General features: G+C 37.8%; 1 pseudogene; it reads left to right on the forward strand.

Annotated features, from left to right (window-relative positions):
- Window positions 1-15,185, forward strand: part of LOC117554908 — a 75,700-nt pseudogene extending 60,515 nt beyond the window's left edge.
- The last annotated feature ends 975 nt before the right edge of the window (window positions 15,186-16,160 follow it).

A 16,160-nucleotide genomic window follows, 5' to 3' on the forward strand; every position in this document is an offset into this window, starting at 1 on the left:
TTTAGCACACACAGACAATACATATGCATTTCATATATTTCTCCCTTTCGTTCTCTAATATTAAAACATAAACACATACAACAATTTGTGTGTTTGTCCTTATATATAAATACTGATCCTGATTTCCATTTAAAATCTCATGATGTATTAGACATATATTATATAATTAGAAATATGTTTGTGTACATATGAAATCTCATTGTTTTTGTCTTTTATTCACCGTACAGAAAGAACGCTTTGTGAAGCTTTTAGACCAGCTACACAACTCCCTGCGCATTGACCTCTCAACCTACAGGGTAATTATCTGATTGTAACTCATATATATTCCTGCCATTAATGCCTGATATTGTTTGGAAAAAGTAAATAGTTTCCCTGATATCTTTAAATATTTATTTTGCTATGTTGGTCAGGTTTCTTTTATTATCACTCTATATGCAAAGTTGAATTCAAGTACCTCTTCGCTCACTTGTTTTCATTAATATGACACAGGCAATTGCAGAAAAACTGTTTAATGTACAATGACTGTTAGTATTTGGGTCTCTTTGTGTAAAGTTAAGCAAATGACACCCTCTAAAGAAGGAACAGGGGAAAATCTTGCAATTATAATGTTTGAATCTGAATTTTGTGACACGTATAAAACCATTTTCCCTCTGTAGAACCACTTTCCTGCCAGCAACAAGGATCGCCTGCAGGATTTGAAATCCACGGTGGACCTTCTAACCAGCATCACCTTCTTCAGGATGAAGGTAGCAAACAGTGTTTCATGTTTTTGTTTGAAGACCTATGCATTCTGTACGAAACGGCTATCAATTATTTTTTAAATATGACATTTTGTCACAGCTTGTCCATGAAATCCCAACCTGATAGTGTAGATGTACAGTATTTTATGTATTTACTCCCCTTATAGCAGATAACCCTTTCCTTTAACTTAATGTAAAAACAAATTGGGTAATAATGATTGTTTGCCATCATTCACTGCCAGTGTTGCTATCTCCCTCTGGTGTTTAGGTCCAGGAGTTACAGTCTCCACCCAGAGCCAGTCAGGTGGTGAAGGACTGTGTCAAGGCCTGCCTCAACTCCACATATGACTACATCTTCAATAGCTGCCATGAGCTGTACAGCAGACAGTACCAACCTGTAGACACGGTAAGTAATGTGCCAATCACCCAGCTGCTTCTGCATGACATTTTATTTGGTTTCAGTTTTGAAATTCAACATCAGGATACTGTCTGAGCTACACTTTGAGGGTGCGCTGCTGTCATTTAGATGTCAGATATGGCTGTCAAAATTAATTTAACTCACTAGAAATATGTATTGTTTATTATTCAGGGGATTTTCTCGTGCCAAAGCAATTGCATTTTTAAGGGCCTATTGCATTACGCCCTCTACAAAATGTTCCCAAAGAATCCCTTGCTATACTCTTTACTTAGTTGTTTAAGTAAGTAAGTAATGCCAGACATGTGTTTCAGATGTAAACTGATTGTTTGGAAGTCTCTTTTCATGACTGACTGTGTTGTTTTATAATCTAGAACAAAGATGAGCTCTCTTTGGAGGAGCAAGGTCCAAGCATCAAGAACTTGGACTTCTGGCCCAAACTCATCATGCTCATCGTCTCCATCATTGAAGAGGACAGGAACTCCTACACGCCTGTGCTCAACCAGTTAGTGACATGCAGACACTCCCTTTATCTTTAATTGCAGGAAACATAACGACCTATACAATCTTAAGCGGTTTCCCTGTATCCTGTCTCATGCATTTTTTGTGGATGTCTATTAATCGTGTTTAAGTATAGTATATGCACATAGGATTAGGCTACACATATATTTTTAGCATTATATTATATATTCTATTTTTTCATTTTCCAGTGGTAACTGCGTAGGATTGTTTATTTATGCTTAAGAATAGAAAATGTATGTCAAATTGTCCCCTGTCTCTCTTAGATTCCCTCAAGAAATGAACGTGGGGAAGGTGTCAGCCGAGGTCATGTGGACATTGTTCGCTCAAGACATGAAGTATGCCATGGAAGGTAAGTCACACCCAGTGTCAGATCCATCAGATCCATCATCACATAGTATAGGATAAAACTTGGGTATATCTATACGTAATATCCTGTAGAACCATTGTGTAAGAACACGGAGCAGAAATATTAATATTAAAAACATCGAAAACATGAAGATCGAGTGCATAAAGTGTACTGTAGAGCACTACCAGTCCCCAGAAGCAGTCAGATTTGTATCACAGCCCCTGTCCTCGAGATGAATCCCCTACAGTAACGGCAGTCTGTGTCAGATCAATGTTGGCGAGTAAGCCTCACAAGACAGTTATGAAATTAGTATTTGTAGAAACGTGTTTAAAAAAGAATGTTCAAAATGGTGAGTTTTAGGTCCCAGTCTAAACAAACTTGGTTCTTCCTTTTCCCAAAATGCTATAGTATACATCTCTGTACGTATGTGTTTGTATTTGCAGAGCACGAGAAGCACAGGCTGTGTAAGAGCACCGACTACATGAACCTGCACTTCAAGGTCAAGTGGCTCAACAACGAATACGTCAAAGACCTGCCGAGCTTTAAGGACGTTGTCCCCGACTACCCATCGTAAGTGCTTTTCACTCGAAGGCACGGGGAAACATTACATCTTTTTTTTAAAGAAACTTTTGATTCCCAATGTATTGATCCATAAACCAGGTATTGGGAAATATATATATAATAATATATTATCCAAATTAATAAATAATTCCAATTGTTTTTACTTGCAGATGGTTCCTACAATTCGTGCTTCAGTGGTTGGAGGAAAATGAGGGCGTGTCCATGGAGTTCATGCATGGAGCGCTAGAGCGAGACAAAAAAGACGGAGTAAGAAAGTTGAAATTGACTTTAGCTGCTACTAATGGTTATTTTATTATATAATTCTGCCCATTCTTTTCTAGTGTCGTCTATTATTTGTTTGTTCAAAAAATGTCAGAAAACTGAAAAATACTGGTTTTGTAAAGTCGTAGTTTTGTCATTCCAAAACCAAAATATATTCACGTTAATAGGATAAATAAAAAAGAGAGGTACTTGAAAATTGACTTTTGTTTTTGTGTTACTTCAGCTGTATGATGATCTTTCATAAAAATTGTTTAACCTTAATTTCTGATTTGAACGTTTTTGTTTTACAGCATGTAGATATTTTTAAAACTCTAATAACTGTATTTTTTTGTGTCTCAGTTCCAGCAGACGTCGGAGCACGCTCTGTTCTCCTGCTCCGTGGTGGACATATTCACGCAGCTCAACCAGAGCTTTGAGATCATCAAGAAACTGGAGTGTCCCGACCCCGCTGTCATGGCTCAGTATAGCCGCCGCTTCTCCAAGGTAACACCCAACACTAAAATCTGATATCAAGTACATCACATTGCAAAATAATTCAACAGGGGGAAAATAAAAAACACTGCATTATTGTAACGTTGAGTTGCTTGAGCTACATGAAACATGGATTTAGTTCTTAAATGTGCATAATTGATAATACATAGAGGATCATGAAGCAGAAAATGACTAAATATTTTATTATGCTAGAAAAAAATATGTAAGGAAAATGTAAGATATAGGGAAAATAACAAAATGGCTACAGCATTGTCTGGAGGGACATTCACAAGGGAATGTTATATGTTCTCATTAAAAATAAATGTTGTATTGGTGGTAGTACTCCCTTCCCTCCAATTCTTTGTTTGGGGATTTTCTTTCCTGCATGCCATAAAATACATTACAAGACAATTGGGAATGTTTTAAATACCAAAAGTTGGGAGTGATCCTTCGGTGTAATATAGTCCCCGTGGGATAAGGTCTTATGAGAGAAAAGTAATCGGATTTCAAACTTTTTGTTTCAGGCGACATTTTGTTCCATACACTTTTAAAATATTTTATAGAGACATGTTTTGTTGGCAATTATTGTACATTTGGGTATGCGTACCATGAGTGGGACAAATACAAATGAAATGAAATACATTTATTTTCTCTCTCTCTTTCAGACTATTGCCAAAGTTCTTCTGCAGTACAGTGCCATTCTGACCAAGAGTTTTCCTACTTATATTGACAAGGAGAAGATTGTAAGTTGTCAACACCTTATAACATGTCTTCCTCAAACTTCTTTTACATAGGTTTTGAATATTCAATATAATAGTTATTACAATTCTCCCTGTAGAGTTACTGCTACATGTGTGTAATGTGTTTCCATTGTCCTCTGGCAGCCATGTGTCCTGCTGAATAACGTGCAGCAGTTAAGAATCCAGCTGGAGAAGATGTTTGAGTCGATGGGTGCAAAACAGGTAAGCATAAAGACAAAGGTGAGCATGATGTGCTGTGGCTTCAAACGGGATGGATGACTGCAGTATATTACTACGATAATGTTAATAGCAATGCAGTATTAGGGCCATTGTAGGTTTTAAGTTACTACCCTGGCTACTTATTTATTTGTTTATTTATTTAATATATGTGAACTCTAATATGATGTTGTCTTAAAACAAAGAAAATAATCTTGAGTAAGAAATTCAGATATTCAAGTGGTGGTTGCTTGTTCATCAGTTATGTTGTGTCTCTTGAGTATCAGAGTGCGACAGAAGAAGCGCTGGTAGGTTCAGTAGTCTTAGTTGTGACCATGTGAAGTAGAATCCTCGTACTAGGACATCATCTTTGTTCCTAATAAAGCCGGAGTGGAAGTTGTTCAACAGGTCAATACGCCGTCCCGATGTCTGATGTGATGCTTTCAATGACGCATAAGCATAGATCAATACTGTTAGAGATTAGCCTCATACCTAATGAAATCATGTCCTCTATTAATGTCTTAGTGTAGCTACAGTGAGAACAATCAATAGCCTGCCTCTGTGTCAGATCTGACCTCCCACTGCTTTAAATCACTCGCCATGCTTTTAAATTAAGTGTTTTAGCCCATTTAGTGTAGATGTAGCTTTTGTTTGGTCGATTGTAGGACTACAGTTGTCAGACACTGTAGCTAGAGTTTCAACCAGTGTGTTCACTTTACATCTAAAGCTAAATGGAGAGATGGAAGAGGAAAATGAGGAGGAAATGAAGAAGGAGGAGGAACAGGCAGGGGAAGAGGAGGTAGGTTTCCTTCATGGTCTTTCTGAGTAGCCAAAACGGGCAGATGTTAAAGTACATATTTTGGTTGTTTAATCAGTTAAATGGTGTGTGGTACACTCCTGTATTGATTATCTTCATCTGCCTCTGACTTGGAAATAGGTCATGACTGAGGATAAGGAAGCAGAGGCTCTGGTGGGTACTGTGGGTGGTAGCATATTAGAATCATTGGTAGTAGTTTCAACTGTAGTGTAGAGACCCGTAGATCCACTATCTTACTTAGCCACCCCTTCTCTAATTTTGTACCTGATGATGACACTTGATTGGTCGTCAGGACGTAGGACATAAATGTCTGTCGCAAATGTCCCTGCTATGTATGCCTATTTGTTTTGTTATGAAGTACAAATGTGAACTTCATGGTTTTGCTTGGGGAAAAGTCAACCAAATTCACTGCAAACATGGCTTTAAAAAAAAGAAAAACTGAAGGTCGCCATATCTGCAGAAAAAACTGGTTATTTAGAACCTCTTATTTCTAAGGTTGGTTGTTGAGATAAGTCACATTGTCTTGCAAGTATTTTACTGATGTTGATGTTACACATGAGCTCTTTGAAAGGTTAAGTGAGTGGCTTAAACATATCAGGAAATCATAAGATACTGGAGTTTGGCGAAGAATATTCTTTACGGAAGTGGAAAATGTATCTACCACCAAAATGTTTTCAGCTTTCTGGTCAAATGTAGCTTTTTGTTTCAGAGTGAACTTTATTTCCTTATGCCCAAGCTATAGCATATAGGAAATTAAAATATCTTGATACAGATTGATTTCCATTTTTGATAGATTTAAGTATGTGATTTAAAGATAGCTACACCGAAATATATGAAATTCATCAGTCAAAAGCCAAGCTGCTAGCTTGTGAGGTATGCTAAGCTAATTACCGCTAGCAGGAGATGTGTTTTTAAAATAATTTTCTAGGGTTCAACTACTACTAATTTCATAATCTGGATTTGGAACTATATTACTGATTTCATTCAATTAAATCAAAATGGGTACTTTTCTTTAACCCTATGGTATAAATCAATCTGTAATTTAAAGGCTTAGCTTTAGCTAAGGCTAGGTTAAGCTAAATGATCAGTTAGCATGCACTGGATGTGCTTCTCTTGTTGTCTACTCTGGGTTAAAATGCAACGGTCGGTCTCAAGTCATTACTACATAAGTAGTGAATCCGTTTTGCCTTTGCAGGGCATAATTTACTCCAATTATTTTTTTGGGTCTCAATTATGTTTTTCCCTCTCTTTTTCTAGCCCAACAATAGAATGCTAGCATGGCAGGCAAGTTCTCTGTATATGCAAACATGTTTGGTGCATGTTTGCATATACTCAAATATTACATCACTTGTTATAATTTTGTGTAAAATAGAAGCTCTTAAATGATCTTGAACAAACAAACTTTGTTGATTACGATTGTGGTATTTTGAGGCAGTGAGATTTAACTACATTGTGTTGTCTTTTCACTGCCACTCCCAGTTTGAGGAGAGTGATGATGATGAGGAGGAGGAGGAAGAAGAAGAAGAATTAGGGGAGAAAAATGAGGTTGAGGTTTGTTGCAGTGTGAAGTGCTTTAACCTCATCATTCTTGTGGGCCATGTTCTTCCTACTCACAGCAACATCTTAGTGATACTCAGTCCCACTGACACAAGCGTGGTTATCATGGTGGAGTTTATTGTGTTCATTTTTTATCACGTCATCTGGTGAATTCCACCTCAAAATCTTTACCCTCTTCCACTTTTGTTAGCCTTTCCTTCAAAAGTCATTCCCCCCCCCCAGAAAAAAAGGTTATTTCTCACATTTTGTTGTTTCCTTTCTTTAATTTTGTGTTTTCTTTGTAACTTTGTGTTGCAATAGCTTGACTCGGAGAAGGTGGGTGAAATACGGCATTATCTTTCCAATGGGAAAAACTTAAATATTTGTATTCTTTAGATTTTACTGTACAGGGATGCAGTAACAGAACAGGAGTCGTTTAACAGTTTTTCATTTTCATTGTTTTACCATTACAACCACACAAAGATTGATGAACCAGTAGACAAGGTATGCATACCAGTATCTGCTGCCACGGCACTTTGTGTAATGGTAATCGATTCTCCGTAGTCATTTTAAAATAAATGAATTTCCAAATGGGAGATGAAATGTTAATCGAGGTTGTCCTCTGTTACCCTCTACATCTCTATGCTGTCGTAGCCATGTGAAGACAAGAAGGTGAGTGCAGGAGTAAAGAACCATAACTGTTAATATCCCCCAAAAATACTCCCAGCCAAAACAAAACCTGGAGAGCACATTACAAACAAACACAATCCATCCCTAGCTGCCTTTCCTCCCCTGAAGCCTTCCCTTTGTGCTGCGTCTCAGTCTCTCCTCACTAATGGTCCGACACCACCCTGACAGGCCATGAATCAAAAGGCCATTGGATCATTGACTTAATGATCCGTGCCACGGTTTAGCTTCCCTGCAGGCAGTTATTTAGATGTCCCACAGTATACCTGCGTTAGGTATACTGAAAGGTAATTTGCTTTCCTACTTGTTCCCTCGCCCTGTGCCTGTGTGAGTTGTATGACACGCACATCTCCTGCAATATTAAACTTTTTTGTTTTTTTTGTTTTATGCGCTACCTTCGAAAGATTGACATTGCTGGTAAAAAGGTGGGTTTTACTCGGATGTGTGCCTTGAATTTTAATAATGTATTCTACTCTTTACAAACCACAATTGTGACTTTTGTGATGGAGTGTATATTATAAACATTATTACAGTTTTGGTGCTTTTGCATGCCATTGGATAGTCACAGTTACAATGTTAGGAAGTTCCGACTTGGGTGTGTCCATGAGCTGTGAAACAAAATGCTAGCTAGAAAATAAGAGGTATTTCCCAGGCTTGTTGTTGCAACAGCAATTTTCATAAAACTACCAAAACTCGGATATATCTGACTTTGCCATTTAGAGGTCACCAGTATTTCCCCAACCATTGTCTTGACAGAGCCCCGCGCCCCCCCTGAAGTTCTTTTTTTTAATTAATAATAATACATATTTATAGGACCAAATTGCAACTAATCTATCTACTGTCACATTGAACATGTGTTATTTTATTAAATAAACTAAACACTTTCATTTTAAGTTATGAGTAGTGTTTTTGACCCTAAGAAACACAGATGCATTAATCAATCATTCAGATAGCACCCCCCCCCCCCCCACCCAAAGCAGTAAACCTAGGGGAAACACTGGGTCACTCTACAGCAACTAGTAGTTACTACCTAATTCTATAATGGATTAATATTAAACCTTTTTACTATCACTTTAGTCCGCCATTTTTCTGCATAACACGAGGTGAACTTCCGCAAGTCTTGTTCCAAAAATGTCTCAGACTTCCTGATTTGCGTGAACATTTTTTTGAGTATTCCTTTTTTAAGGTTATTGCGACACAACATGAATGCAGCATAAAACCTGCCTCTTTCCTCTTTTTGGGACCCCCTTTGTATGAAGCTCGACTGGTGGCATCGGTGTACATTTTTAATGAAGATATTTATTTAAAATCTTATACCCTTGCTTCTACTTCTATCTTCTAGAATTTGCGCAGCAAGTTTATTGGATGGATTTTGATTATAATATCTGCAATTATGAAGCCTTCTCTAAATGGCTGTTAATTAATTACATTAGCTCCAAAACTAGCACATACTTTGGAGTTGAAATATTTAGGATTTTTTTTTTATATATGCAAAAAAAACCTGTTAAATCCTAATAAACACCCTTCTTGGATCCTCTCTGCAGATGGACTCCGAGGCTAGTGACTTGCTGAACGACCTGCAGGTGAAGCTGAACAACGTGCTGGATGAGCTCAGCAGAACATTCGGGAACAGGTACCCTAATCCTAAAAATACATTGTTTTACATTTAAATCCGTGACCACACATGTATTTATGCCGATTGATCATTTTATTTTTCCTTTGTAGTTTCCAGAGCTGCATCAACGATTGCATGCGACAGATGGCGTCCCTGCTGTACCAGATCAAAGGGCCGCTCAATGACAACAACAAAAACCAGGTGGACGCTGACTCTGACAACATGCTGCGGCCACTCATGGACTTCCTGGATGGAAAGTGAGTGGATGAATAATACAATACAGTAAATTGCCAATATTGCCACATTTACAGACAATTTCAAAAGTGCAATGACCCCTAGAGAACCTTGTCTGTTGTAGTTTAAACTACCCAACAATATATAACAACAAGGCAACATTTTACTTTCACACTTTGCTGAATGTATTGTGTGTTTGCAGGCTCACACTGTTTGCCACTGCTTGTGAGAAGACTGTTTTGAAACGTGTGCTGAAGGAGCTGTGGAGGATCGTAATGAGCAGCCTGGAGAAGACTATAGTCTTGCCACAGGGCAACGACACCTTTGTAAGCTCAACAGCATTCCACATTTACAGTGAAACGTCATATTATAACCGCAGCAACAAAATGAATTCCCCTTCTTTCTTTCTTTTTCAGGGAGCACAGATTCTCTCAGCTGCCAAAGAACTGGGTCAGCTCTCCAAACTCAAGGTACTATAATTTATTCATGTTTATTATTGTGAGTTTATTTAACAGGGTCAGTGCAAACTAAAAGACATTTCTGTTAAAGCGGCAGAGTGAGTCTGTTTTTCATCCCGGGGCAAAAAACCTGAAACAAACTAATTATAATACTTTGAAATACTCTTAAGTTAATAAAACAATAACAGTGTGCGATATACTGTAGGCGCTCATTCTACAGGAAATGCTAATAAAAACAAAAAAATGACACAAGAAATATTGTGCTTGCTGGGATAGAGTTCCATTTTAGTGCAGCTTTAACAGAATACGCAGATTGACTAAAAGTACTTTTTGTAAATGGAATATTCTAATATTTTAAAGCATTTTAGATTAAATGACCTTAATAGATGTGTTGTGGATTTAACTTGTGTCTTTGCTCTCCATGTGGATGTGCAGGATCACATGGCGGGGGAGGCTAAAAGCCTGTCTCCCAGGCAGTGTGCTGTCATGGATGTGGCACTGGACACGATCAAGGTCAGTTTATACTGCAGGTTTTGGTTTCATTCATCAACTATTCATCCATTAATCAAGTATTCTAAAAGGTTATGTAAGCAGCTTGAAAGCTAGAACATTTTGTTAAGAAAATGTTAAAATTATTATATTTTTGTTAAACCTCACCTCACAGTTTTTCCTCTTTAGTTTCCAAATACAGTGATTTTTTCTTTTTCTTGATATTGAAATATAATTAAGAAGCCATTGGGGTTTTTGGATTAGAGGATGTACAACTTGGCTCTTATATCTTTGGAATATTGCCTTTAGATGTAGAGTACAGACTAGTCATTTTAGTCAAATGAAATGTGTATTCATCTTGCTAAGGAGTTATTTATTTGATCTAGAGTTCCTATTACTATTTGACCAAAATACAGTAAACCACCAGTTGTTCTTCCAGACTTTTATATGCCGACTCATTCTCGGTTTTCCTTTGCAGCAATACTTCCACGCAGGAGGCAACGGGCTGAAGAAGGCGTTCCTGGAGAAAAGTCCAGAGCTATCGTCGCTACGCCACGCGCTGTCCCTCTACACTCAGTCAACAGACACACTCATAAAGACCTTTGTGACCACCCAGCAAGCACAAGGTACTTCTGACCCCCCCATAATAACACATCTGAAAAATGTCCCATGTTAGACCAGGAGAGGGCACTATGTACATGGAGTTGGATTGGCTTATTGTGTAAACTGATTGGATATCGGTGTGTAAATGTGTAATCTGCAAATGTAACACCTTCCACAAATGCACAAAAATAATAATAAACTCAAGAAAAGATTTTGAAAAGATAACGGATCTGCAAATAATCCGACCTCATGCTCTTATTTTAAAATGTGGAAACCACGTCATAAACACATAGTTTGTGTTGCTGTCTGTTAGGGCTGCTCGATTATAGCAAAAATCATAATCTCGATTATTTGGGTCAATAATTGATATCACGATTATTAAAAACGATTATCCATTTACCTTGAAAACATTAATTTATTGAAGAAAAAAAAAATGTAACTGTATGTTTTTAACAGTTGATTACCCTGAACTTTAAGTATAATTCAACTGAAAAACCGATACAAAAAATAATTAAAATAAATAATCGTTTTATTTCGATTATGTTGTTTTCATAATCGTTGCAAGCCAAAATCGTAATTGCGATTGAAATACGATTAATTGAGCAGCCCTGCTGTCTGTGTGTCAAGAGTAAAAGTAAAATCATTTCTCCATTCATAAATATAATAACAAAAACTCATGAATGTCTGTTAGAAAGTTGTCACTGTTAGACATATATTTACAAATGCTTTTCATTTAATTGTAAATTAATTGAATGTTTTCACAGATGTATTTTATTTGTTGAATTTGTTAGTAACAGATCTGTTTTATCATTTCTAAATATTTCTTCGCCATTTTGGAAGTTTTTTACATTTACAGATTACACACAGATTTGGTCACGGATTTGGTCACTCAAATAATATTTACACAAATCTACCTCCATATAGTGTGTTTGATAATACCCCCTCCTGTTGTTGTATACCTGTTGTTTTGTGTGTTTTTGGTTTGCACCTGTGTATTTGAAGTGTTTTTGATGCAGAAATGTGTTGACATGTTGTTGCTGTCTTCTCTTGTATCTCCTCTGCTGCCTCTGTGCCAGTGCACAATGGGAAGGGTATGAGGTTGACTCCCAATGAGAAAGCGCAGCCCAGCAGGGGTAGGTCTCATTAAATCATCTGCTAGCCCCTTTCTCGCTCCCCAACCGCTCCCTCTTTGTACATGTTGTCACTTTGTGCCTCACTTTCAACCCTAACATAGTCTCTCCACCTGCACCCCTCTTCATACCTACTCTGCATTGTGTATTACACATTTCTGTTCCTTTATTTGGCCAAATATAAGCTAATTTCTTTGTCTGTGCGTTTATCCAGCTCCAGGTGTGGACAAGCCAATCGGTGAGGTGACAGTGCAGACTGAGCTGCACACGAATCCTGGGAACAAGGAGCGGAAAGTTTCCGTCAAAGGTCTGTTTGAGTTTTCATAACGTGGTGCTAAATATGTGGCCATTTTAAACCAAGTGTGATTTTAATGCCATTTTGCGTATTTAGTCATAGGAGCCAACGATATAAAATGGCAGACGTCGGGCATGTTCCGACCCTTCGTGGAGGTCACCATGATCGGGCCTAACCTCAGCGACAAGAAACGCAAATTCCAGACCAAATCCAAGAACAACAGCTGGTCTCCAAAGTTCAACGAGACTTTCCAATTGTAAGTACCCGTTTTCTTAATTCTTCATGAAAATAAAGGAAGAGGGATCACTGAAATCTCCTTTTTATTGATGTTGAACATTGGATTCTTGACATTAGCAATGTTATTGTTTTCCCCTTATCTTGTTTATTTAGAGTATACATGAGATATTTACATTTACAGTGATGTGCGTTATAAAGTATTTCACCTTAGGCAGTGATGTTTATGTTTGCCAAACAGGCTAATCTATGATATTTGCCAGGTTCAGTACTAAAAACTACAGCGGCAATGATTAGTTGAGTAATTGATCAATAGTTTAATTTGTCAATTAGATAGAGAGAAATCTCTATCCAAAAACCAGAATGGAAAAAAAAGACCAAAGACAATAGCACTTCAAGCTTCTCTAGTAGTTGACAGTGGGCTCTGAAAAATTGTGTATTACACTTTTTATACTGTCTATAAACCAAACAATTCTAAATAATCGTTGGTTGCAGCCTTACTTAAACAGGGTGCTCCTCTGTACATTCTTAACCCAAGTTGACCAACCTGCTGCTGTGTTGATAAATGACTGTTTTCTCCCTGCAGTGTTCTGGGTAACCAGGAGGGCTTTGAGTGTTACGAGCTGCAACTCTGCGTCAAAGACTACTGCTTCGGCCGTGCAGACAGAGTAGTCGGCATGGCTGTCATTCAGCTCAAAGACATCACGGGGAAGGGCAGCTGCGTGTGCTGGTGTCATCTGGGCCAACGCATCCAGATGGACGACACGGGCCTCACCGCCATGCGCATCCTCTCCCAGCGCTCCAGCGACGACGTGGCCAAGGAGTTCGTGAAGCTGAAATCAGAAACTCGATCGGCCGAGGAGGGCAGATGAGAGGAGCTGGAGAGACAAAGACGGACTTCGAAGGTCTTCTGATTTCACAAAGGTCTAAAAAAACACGTGGTCATTTATTTTTTTGACAACAACTTTTACTTGACGTGTCTTAGCTGCTGTTGACTGTTTGATGGCGCCTAATCAAAGTCACCAACACACTGTCACGTTCACACTCTGGGTGTTTTGGACTTCTTCAATCACTCCTGTTATTATTTACCGAGCTACTGTACGGCACACAAGTCACTCAACCTTCACACTAACCAGCTGTTTCACTAGGCACTAGACCACTTACTCTGTCATTTAACCTCCTTTAACCTCTCTCCTCATCAGCCGGAGTGTCAAAGTGCGCACGCCACAGCCTCAAGGAAGCATCGGGTGCCAGGCCCGGCTGGAGGGCCAACATGTTCCCACAATTCCCCCAGTGTTGTTGTGCAATAACCCCCCCCCCACCACCACCAACCACCACCTAAACCCCTTCAAACCTAGGCCATGTGTTCGATGCCTTACACTCTGCCAACTGCGAATGTGTGAAGTCAACAAAAAAGTCTCTTTGTGTAGCTCCACTGTGATGGTTTGAGTAAATGTGAATTCAGGCTTCTTTTTTTGGAACAAATTAATGGCTTGTAGCTAGGATACGGTCGTATATGTTAATAGGTCAATTATTGAATATAGCGGAAGTGATGAAATATGTACTGGTTTCATATCTTGGACAGCTAATGTCAAGAGAAGGTACTTAAAAGTGATATTGTATTCCCTGAATTTAAAGGATTTACCAGATAAAAGTGTGCCTTGCTATTTTCAACTCTCATTCCTGTGTCCCCCCAGGAGAAGAATAATGATATAAAACGTATATAATCAACAACAATATGATTTCAATAACTAACAATGCGAAAAAGTGAACCCTGCTATGGCCAGATTTGCTCCTCACAAAAATCTCCATTTACAACTCTAGAGGGTGCAGCCATTTTATTTATTTTTTATACATATTTATTTTTTGTCTGTGCTTTTCCAAAGCCCTAGATTGAAATTGTTGTTTACCGGTTTCTTAATTTTTAATTTGCACAGAGTGGTACGTCTGAACGAGTTGCATAGATCTGCAGCTCAACAAGATGAGTTACACGCCCTCAGAATAAAGTGTTTTATTAATAACGAAATGTTGGGGAATCGCGTCTTTGACTGACAATAGCGATAATGAAGTCTTTTGTTCATTTATAATTGAGGAAAAAAACATGTCAAACTTTCAGGTAAAGTTTTCTTCCACCATATCTGAACATTTGAACACGAGCGTAGATTTATTTGTGGTTTACAACTCTATTCCTGCTCTGTCTGAGTGGCCTTACTTTGGTGAAATGTGTATCTTTTTAACCTTTTTTTTAATCCTTGTATTTCATTTGGCCTCGTCTTTGCCCGTTAGGATGTCTATTACATTTTCCAAGTGATGTACCTTATCTTTTTTTATCTTTGATATTTCTAACTCTATCTCTTAGTTTTATTTTGTGTTAAGTTTCCTTTTTAAAGATCACATTCTGTTTTATGGAGTAATATGAAGTGAGATCCAGTGAATGTGTATAACAGATGAAAGGATATTATAATGTTACTTTTAATGAATATATAATATGAGAACCTCAATGTGTGCATATTTTTAAACCGACTTGTCTTTGTTACAGTACGTTATCCTTTGTGAATACGAAATGGTTCATAGCCTCTTTTAATATACATGTTCCTCGTGCCAAGTTACAAGTGTTCACTTTTGATCTTTCTTTTTTTATTTTAAAAGGTGTTAACCCTTGCACTAAATCACTGCAATAGTTAACAAGTGTATCAGTCACAGTAACTGCCATTTTGTGGTGTTTTCTTTGTATTGTCACCTTGTCAACATTCCGATAATGAATTTTGTATAAAGTATTTGAGACGTATCTATACCTTTGTGAACCTGCTTTTTTTCCCAACTGATATGAACCACAGGTTTTGATTGGATTTGTCATCGTATCAATATTAATTCAATAATTTGTCATACATTTGTCAAAACCAAGACAAATAATAGCAAACATCTCCTTTCATTACTGTAATGTAGCCAAACTGACCCTTTATAATCCAATCAACTGATGATATGAAATGCATGTATGATTTTTCTCCTATTGGGTATTCTTGTTAAAACAGGCAGAGCAATTTCATAACACTAATGAAATGCTAAATGTTCTTCAATTTCAATTTGATGGTGCCTGAAAATTGATACACGTGACATAATTTAGTGTCTTCTGTGGAGTTGAATCATCTTAACAAAAACAAATCACTGCTGCGTTCCAAATATCGTCCTTTTTGCATAATAATAATAATAATGGGTTTCATTTATAAAGCACTTCATATCTGACTTCAAATCCCGAAGTGCTACAAGCAGTGAGCATGGAACAGTATAAAAACAGTACACAACACAGTAGAATGAATAAAAAGCAATAAAAAACAAACGATAAAATAAAAAGGGGGTAATAAATAAAAGGTCTAGCATCTGGTGTCTCATGCATTATGCATCCATTTGTGTCCACATAGTGCCTTGAGCTTTGACCCCAATGCTTAAACAGTATACCCCCTGCAAAGGATTGTGGGTCGGAATAGCCATAAAATAAAAGCACGCTTGCTTGCATACAGTATAATGCAGGTACTTTTGCATATTGAATTGGACTAACAATATATCGGGACTTTTTTTTTGTTGGTAGTATGGGTATTTGTGCATACATGCAGATACTGTAGGCATCTTGTGCACGCACACCCACAACACAATAACTAATTTAGCAAGCATGTTGAAGTCCCCTGGATGACACTGGGTTCCTTTGTGTTTGAGCACACATATTAAATTCCATTTTGGAAGAGCATATCAGTCAGGAAGTCACAATATCTGG

This window comes from Gymnodraco acuticeps, unplaced genomic scaffold (genome assembly GCF_902827175.1).
Source record: "Gymnodraco acuticeps unplaced genomic scaffold, fGymAcu1.1, whole genome shotgun sequence".
NCBI lineage: Eukaryota > Metazoa > Chordata > Actinopteri > Perciformes > Bathydraconidae > Gymnodraco > Gymnodraco acuticeps.